Genomic DNA, 8796 nt, shown 5'->3' with positions numbered 1-8796 from the left:
TTTGACGGGTATACTCTACCCTATCAGTAAGGCACTGATTGCCTCCAAATAGATCTCTTCAATTAAGTTGGATGGCGACTGTCGCACCATCTAGCGATTCATAAGGTAATGAGGTTTATGTACTTTTGGCTGATCAGCAACACAGAAGGCACACACTATCGAGTCATAAAGCCCATTGTAGACAAAGTTAATAAGTAATAAAACCATTATAATGCACAAAGACAAAATATTTTCCACATACTTCTTTGAATTTACGTAATTTTAGTCACGCCAGAAATGGTTACACGCAAAGGTTTTGGATCTTAATGATATACGAAACTTTTATAGCGTGCACGGATTTTTTATTTGTTATTCATGTAGAATGAAGTACCAACAGCACTTGATGTTCCCAAACGGTCATCCATCCAAGTACTAACCACGCCCAATGCTGCTTAACTTCGGTGATCGTACGAGAACCGGTGTTTTCAACATGGTATGGCCGTTTCTGTAGACGTAGGTGGGTAGACAATATTAAAATAGATCTTAGAGAGATAGGATGGTATGGATTGGATTGATCTGGCTCAGGATAGGGTCCAGTGGAGGGCTTTTGTGAACACGGTAATAAACCTTCGGCTTCCATAAAATTCTGGGAAATTCTTGACTAGATGAAGATTTGGCTTCTCCTCAAGAAGGGCTCAGCTCCATAAGTAAGTAAGTAAGTAGGGATATAGAATGGATTGAGGCCTACATTGGACAGATACTGTGGTGTTAAATTCGTTATTACCGATACCAGTTTTTTCGAAATCCATTCAGTTATACTGCATTTCAATAATGTAGTATTATGCGTTTGTACGGATGGTCGGACAGACCTCATCTTCCTGTAAAAATTAATTATCTGTCCTTTTACAAAATTTACAAAATTTGTGATTTTGTGTGAACCCACCCTATTTTTTCCCCCCTTGGCACTACAGCCCCAGTGGGCCTAGGCCTACCTCCATGAACTTCTCCGTTCACTTCGGTTTTTCTAGATCTTACACATTCGATAGGACTCCTTGGGCGGGTGATCAGCTCGTCGCAAGGCCTCTACCTGTACACAAATACAGAAAAACGCACACAAACATCCATGCCCTGAGTGGGATTCGAACCCACGATTCCGGCTTCCGAGAGAGCCAAGACAGTGCATGCCTTAGACCGCTCGGCTACCTTGACCGGCGCCCACCCTATTATTACTCTCTATTATGCTCCATCACAGATTTCTGGTGCACAGATATATCAGTCTTTTTAAAGCTAGGATTTACGTACAATCAGTATTATTTGAAACAGCACTCAGGAAAGCCTCTTCAAACACTTCAGGTTTGGACACGTGTATGTGGTAATATGAACAAATAAACAAAACAGACTTCAGTAACAGCAGAAAACTTTTGCATACTTCATACTGCATGTACGAAACTTGTGTGAATACAGACAAACAAATAGTTTAAACATCCCGGAAAATATACGGCTGTATATGACAAATTGTTGGCAGGGAGTGACATTAATTAATTCTGGTGTAGCAAGAAGACAAACAGTTCTATTCCAGAAAATACCGTTAACGAGTAAGTGTCTGTTTCCGTAATTTATCACACAGAGTAATGCTCGCTACTCTCGCGACAGGCCACCGCTGCGTCCTATCCTAAGCCAACTGTACGTGATCTGCATGCTGATACTGCCACCCCATTTCTCTAAGATCTGTTTTAATATTATCCATCCTTTCACTTCATTCCCTCAGGTGGTTCCTGTGCATTTTATATTCCATATTTCACCCATGTATACCACCTGCTTCATTCGTTTCAACTTTCTAAATTTGGCAATCCTAACGGTATATATTGAAGAGTGCAGTTTAAGGTAAAGTTTTACCTGTATACAACGAATTAAGCACTACGCCATGAAGGAGTACGGGGGAGTGGATGTATAGATCCATATTTCTTTACCTCGGTACTAGCTGGAGGTGAATGGTCAGCTTCACGTGGCCGCTTTACCCCCGCAGAAAGAGCCCCCGGTACCTATTGGATTGGGTGGACCCTAGAGCCGGTCTGGACGATTTGACGAAGTGAAAATTCTTGACCCTACCGGGACTCGAACTCCAACCCCTCAGTCGTACAGCCCGTAGCCAGTCGCTGTACCAACTACGCTACCCCGGCTCCTGAGTGCAGGTTATGGAGCTCCTAATTATTCAGTTTTTCTGAACCCACCAGTGACTTCCTCTCTCTTAGGTTCAAATGCTCTCCTCTGCCCTTTGTCCTCAAACAGCGTCAGCATTCTCTTTTCGCGCATGGTAGTTAATATTGGATATGTAATTACCACAGCACATCAAGAGCAGTATCGCTACCCTGATAAAATCCCTGCACGTTAAGTTGACGCCAGAATATACGCCCTTTGATGTTCTGTGCGGCACGTGTGCCATATATATATATATATATATATACACACACCCACAGAAAATGAGAAAAGCAATTGCGTGCGGTCAAGTTGTAGGAAAGTACACGGAGACATCGACTGGGCTCAAGTAGCTGTCGCTTCCAAACTTAGGGGCATATAAATGTTCGTATTCTAAAAATTCGATCCGTTTTTCTAAACTACATAATTTTTAATAATACGTTAGGCATGACACGTACGGCAAACGCCCCCGTACAAAATACATTTACAGAATTTTAGGACAATGTCCATTTTGTAAATAAATCTGTGATGTTCAAAAGAGTTTTGGCCTGCTTCTTTGTTCGGCCAAGACCTTTCTTCCAGAAATGCTTGCTGTAAGCGATCCAAAATCTGAAGTAAAAACGTTTAGTTGAATCTCGGTGTTGGAGGAAGACATTAATAATGGATAAGTCCTTTGATAAAAGAAATATCACCTTGACAATAAAAGGTAAAACTATCCCTGTAACAGGCCGTGAAGACCCATAGGGTTGTGAGACGTCGAGGCTCCCACACTATCTAGACAATCGGCTCACAGATGGAAGTAAGGTCGTCAGTTCTAGGGACCAGCCGCCCTTTAACCCCCAGGAAAATTCCTGGGACTCATTTCTGTTAGAGGCTGAGTCAACCACAGGACCATAGTGCGGCTGGAAGTATTAGGTAAATTGAAAAAAGAAAAACAATGACTCCAGCGAGAATCGAACCTGCGACCTTCCTGCTAGTAGCAAAGCGCCTCAACCACCTACGCTACCGCGTGTCCCTAGTCTTCCTGATTCGGGTATTTAATTTTGATATTGGAGCTTTTTCGGATTTCAGAGACTTGATTTCTTCGTGGCAGACTCCTTCCATTGTTGACAGATATGCTGACAACTTTTTGGTATGTTCGTTGAGAAGAGCAATTTTCATACTAAAGTGAACTATGCATTAATTGTCTTGAGCTTAAGCAACTGTAAAAGGAAATACTTAGAAGTCCGTTCCATAACAGTAAGTGTCAAGCAAAAATGATAAAAACTGTAGCTAATGAAATGAGCTAGTGTGAGAACCAAATTCCCAATATCATTGCACGGTGCCTGCTGATTTATTGTCTTACCGTTCTATGCAGTTCACTTAGCGATTTCGCTATAGTCTTTAGGTTCTCTGATTTAAGAAACTGAAAACAAATTATTTCAAGAAAACCGTCCTTCTCGAGATCATGTGCAGCATAGGCTCCATGCTCTGTAAATTATCACTTCCTGGTCTATTTGTAAGAGAGAATACATTTTTCAAGCGAGTCGTGTAATGGCTTTAACTCAGTACTACAGTTATTATTGAAATAAAACATCGTCTTTCACATTTCGTATTTTCACTTGTAAAGGAGATCTACGATAAAAATATGGGTTGAAATCTTCACTTTATATATATTTCTAATTAATAACATAGGCCTGTATGTCTGTTTTCCATATCTCTGGTCTAACAACGCGGTGTTATAAAGAAATTTTGCCTGCTATGAAAGAAGTTATTGTTTGTTTTGCTTAATTTGCCATTCAAACTGAATGTAGCCATGTAAAGTCGCTTCTTGTTCCGGTCTGATTGGTGACGGGACGCTGCAATTACAGCTGGGATAGGTTTGCAGGCAGTAATGCGCCCTCCTGTATATACAAGCGCTTTATTTGCCCTGCTGTTAAGTTTTAATGTTACTAGGTATTCATGATCTCGTGACTTCGTATTAAAGTAGCGGAAGTGGCCGGCAGTTTGTTCTTGTGCTTCGGTATCTCACATGAGCCTACACAGGCTGTGTCCAACGAATGAGACGTAACGCACGAGAGGACACGTAGGGCCTACTTTACATTGCCTGGAGTTACGTTTCCATCACTACCTCATTAAGCTTTTGTAACTGTCTTGCGTAAGAAGGGCTACAAAACTGAACTCGGTATGGACGGATGGATGCATGGATGGATGGATGGATGGATGGATGGTTGGATGGATGGATGGATGGATGGTTGAATGGTTGGATGGATGGATGGATGGATGGTTGGATGGATGGACGGATGGATGGATGGATGGATGGATGGAGGGAGGGAGGGATGGTTGGATGGATGGATGGATGGATGGACGGATGGATGGATGGTTGGATGGATGGAGGGAGGGATGGTTGGATGGATGGTTGGATGGTTGGATGGATGGATGGTTGGATGGTTGGATGGTTGGATGGATGGACGGATGGATGGATGGTTGGATGGATGGACGGATGGATGGAGGGAGGGAGGGATGGATGGATGGATGGATGGATGGACGGATGGATGGATGGATGGACGGATGGATGGATGGATGGAGGGAGGGATGGTTGGATGGATGGATGGATGGATGGATGAATGGGGATGGATGGATGGATGGATGGACGGATGGATGGATGAATGGTTGGTTGGGTAATCAGGTAGGAAGGCAGGCACAGAAATAGAAAAATAGAAAGGTGGGTGGAAAATTAATTCTTTTTTTTTTTAATTCGCTTAGTTGGGGGGTGGAGGTGGAGTCCTACTGGGTCCATTCGGCACGGCGGCTACTAATTGGCCTATTGTAGCCTGCCCCGAGTGATTATGATGATGGAGAATTGGTAGAATGAAGATTGGCAGGGGAAACCGAAGTACTCGGAGAAAACCCGCCCCAGCTCCACTTTGTCGACCACATATCCCACTTGACCAGACCCGGGATGGAACCCAGGCCGCCTCGGTGGGAAGCCAGAGACTAACCGCTTGAGCTATGGCGCGGAGAGGGTGGGTGGAAAAACTGGAAACTATAAAACTATATAGACAAGAGACACTGGCGAATGTAGAGATAAAGAAAATTATTTGTTACAGATTGCATCATAACCTGATGATTTTAACGACAGGGGCATCATTAAAACAAATAAGATATGAACAACGATACAACAATACATGTACCTTAGTTGCTTGCCATAGTAGCAAGCTAATTGCTGCCTGCTTCATGTTTGTTTCTTGCTTGGCCTACACTTCTACCTTCAAGATAGAGATGTTATTTTCCTCCGAAACGCCGGCTTACTTTCCCTGAAATACGCTGCGTTATATCTCAGAGATACAGTTCTTCACGAGAATCTCAAATCCAACAAGTTCTAGTTCAGTTTTTAAAGTACGATATAGTAAATGAAAAAGAATTTACTTACCCTAGAAAGCACCACAGCGGCAATCAAATTCCTTGCCGTCAGGTCCTGCTGTGTGGCTCGCGCCTAATGTAAACCTGAAAGTATATAGGACAGTTTATTTTGAGTAAAATCAAGTGAGCAGTAACAAAATGTTACCAGGACTTTTTTAGAATTTTACTAAACATGGCATCCGCTCATATCGAAAAGAGACGACAATGTTTTTAAAGTTCTTTGCTATACATTAATATAAAAAACCTGTGAGGTGTAAGTACACTAGTACCACTTAATACAGAGCCCTGAAGTAATGCAATAGGAAAGTATATGCACATATGTAATATTGGTCTTATGTTAAATAAATTATTTTACGCACTAAAGTTAGTACGAGCGGGTCACGGTAGCCGAGCGGTCTAAGGCATGTACTGTCTTCGCTCGCTTGGAAATGGGATATTGGGTTCGAATCCCACTCAGGGCATGGATGTTTAGTTTGTGTGTGCGTTTTTCTGTGTTTGTGTACAGGTAGAGGCCTTGCGACGAGCTGATCACCCGCCCAAGGAGTCCTACCATATGTCTAAGATCTAGGAAATCCGAAGTGAACGGAGAAGTTCATGGAGGTATGCCTAGGCCCACTGGGGCTGTAGTGCCAAGGGGAAAAAGTTGGTACGATAATCAAGCCAAATATAACCGTCCAATTTTATACTTGATTATTTTGACGAAGATTCTCCCCTCTCTTCAGAATGTAAGTACGCTGAACAAACTGTCATGAGTGGAGAGGAAATAATTAAAGTATAATTTTCGTTTCTGCTAATGTTTGCGCCAAAATTATACAAATCAACAAATGATGATAAATTTAATTTCAATTAACCTGAGCTTAGAGCACGCGTTACTTCAGCTGGGTACTTAAAATTGTCTAGGTAATTTTTTCACTGCGCTACAAATTTCGATGATGTTTAAGGATTTAAATTCACTTCGTTTTATATCTTATGTATGTTTGTCTTTTAATTGCGCTCTATTTCAGCACTGCATGACGATCACTTAACAGTGTTAATATATTTGCAGTTACAATAGGCACCCTCTGTTATAATTGATTATAAATGATGCTACAGAACGACGTAGCAGTTGTGAGGCGAATGGGTAATCAGAAGTGTTTACCAGCCTGTTCAGTCTATGTGAGATTCCAGCTGGAATAACAAACGGCACACGTGAAAATATTTGCTTTCGGGGGTGGAGGTCGTTCGAGCGTCTGTACTATGTGGCAGTTCATTAAGTCAGGGCCATTAAACAAACTACATTCGGAAGCACTTGTCTGAAAGTCATTTGCTTCCTAAATAACGAGAATATTGACTGAGGCATGAATGCTCACGTTCTAATGTAGTGTAATGTAGTGTAGTGTAGTGTGATGTAACAAATAGGTAACAAATAGGTAGTAGTTATAAGGGATAATTTGATTATTTTATTTAACATGTACATGACAAGTTTCGTAATCTGAATATTTCCTAAGAAGAAGTTTGTTATGTGTTGACCTCGACCTCTGCTAAGATCGTCACAAACACACATGTTATGACTAGACAGAAGGGTTGAGAAGTATCTCGGCCTGGGTTCAAAATATCATATGACCATGCAACTGCTCATTATATCCTTGTATGTTAAGAAATGATACATTGAACTTAATTGCAAAATGGAAGTATGGTATAAGAAGTAAGTTTTAGTGTGTGGAGGAAGGAGAGACCAACAACATCTGGTCGAGTGTACATCCATTGTACTTGAAGATTTACTTATTCTATTTCTGGAAAGTCTAATTAAACTATTTTCTACACTTAACTTTCTTCATCATTCGAACTCCTTGGACTCTAGTCAAGGCAGAGCCCTTATCCTACGAATTAATTGGAACTTTGTATAAGAAGATAATTATACGACGTCTTATGGTGATGCCCCGAAGAGATCACCTCGGATACGTGACGAGTTACCCAGGAAACGGAACAATGAAGACAGATTCCCTTCACTGGGTGCTTGTATGCTAATGCATCAGTTTCCATACGTACTTATGGAAACGAAGTCTAAATCTCAGTCACAAAATCCCAAATTGCACTGTACCGTGATTTCTAATGGTTACGTAACGAGTAACTTTGTATTTTTTTACTTCTATTTTTAATGTCTTGATGGATAATGTGGAAAAATGATACGAACGGAACATGTCACATCGATGAAAGCATCAAAATCTGTGTGGGAAACCTGTAAGAGAAAAAGTTATTCGGGAAAATAAGATGTTGATAGGAAGATAATACTAAAAAGGAGAATAATGAAGGAGGTTGTAGGGATGTAAATTGAGCTAAGTGACTTTATGGTACGGTCCTAATATGCTGCTTTATAGCTGTGGCGTCTGAGAAGCTGCTGGTTTTCCTATACCGTGTGTATTATGTGCTGCACAGCCCTGTACTTCGTTGTGTAGTTCGTAATTGAGATGTGACGGTTCGAGCCCCATTCAGGGCTAATGCAGTAACCCATTCACGGAGGGTTTTACTGGTGTTATACGTGTATTAAGGGTTGATTGATTTTTCAACTGCTGTGTGTATGTAGCGCCGAACAGCATGCGATTCTGTGAATGATTAATTTGAAGGGACGTGGAAGGTGGCGGTATAATTTCCATCAAAACTTCATTATTCAAGTTCAGTTACTTAAACGCTGATACAGCGTTTTAAATTCTGCTGACTGGAAAATAATAAGCAAGCAGTTATTCATTTCAGTACATGATAATTTTACAGTTGATTAAGAAACACCCTGTCACTAACTTATATAACACGAAGGTTCACCACCGTCATAAAAAAGAACGACATTGGCCCCTTTTCTGAATCAGTGCAATTCTATTTCATCTTCAGTGCTATTTCTGTAACAGACACTTTAGCATTTATATCCTTTCGAATCCTTACTCACCCAAGTACCCTGTTCCCTTGAGTTTATAAGAACAAAATGTTACACGTCATGTCCCTCTTATCGAGTGACTTACCCTATGGGAGACGTAAAGAGGAACCTCTTGCACGTCATGTCCCTCTTGTTGAGTGATTTACCATATGGGAGACGTAAAGAGGAACCTCTTGCGCGTCATGTCCCTCTTGTCGAGTGATTTACCCTATGGGAGACGTAAAGAGGAACCTCTTGCACGTCATATCCCTCTTATCGAGTGATTTACCCTATGGGAGACGTAAAGAGGAACCTCTTGCATGTCATATCCCTCT

The 8796-nt window shown here is 41.4% G+C and overlaps 1 non-coding gene across 1 annotated transcript; it reads right to left on the bottom strand.

Annotated features, from left to right (window-relative positions):
- Positions 1–367: 367 nt before the first annotated feature.
- Positions 368–486, bottom strand: LOC111869396. Its single transcript, XR_002843661.1, has one exon. It is a non-coding gene; the product is annotated as a 5S ribosomal RNA (ribosomal RNA).
- Positions 487–8796: the final 8310 nt, after the last annotated feature.

Source organism: Cryptotermes secundus, unplaced genomic scaffold (assembly GCF_002891405.2).
Source record: "Cryptotermes secundus unplaced genomic scaffold, Csec_1.0 scaffold584, whole genome shotgun sequence".
In the NCBI taxonomy this organism is placed as follows: Eukaryota; Metazoa; Arthropoda; class Insecta; order Blattodea; family Kalotermitidae; genus Cryptotermes; species Cryptotermes secundus.
The sequence above is the reverse complement of the archived record's forward strand: the minus strand, read 5'-3'. Positions and strand labels throughout refer to the sequence as shown.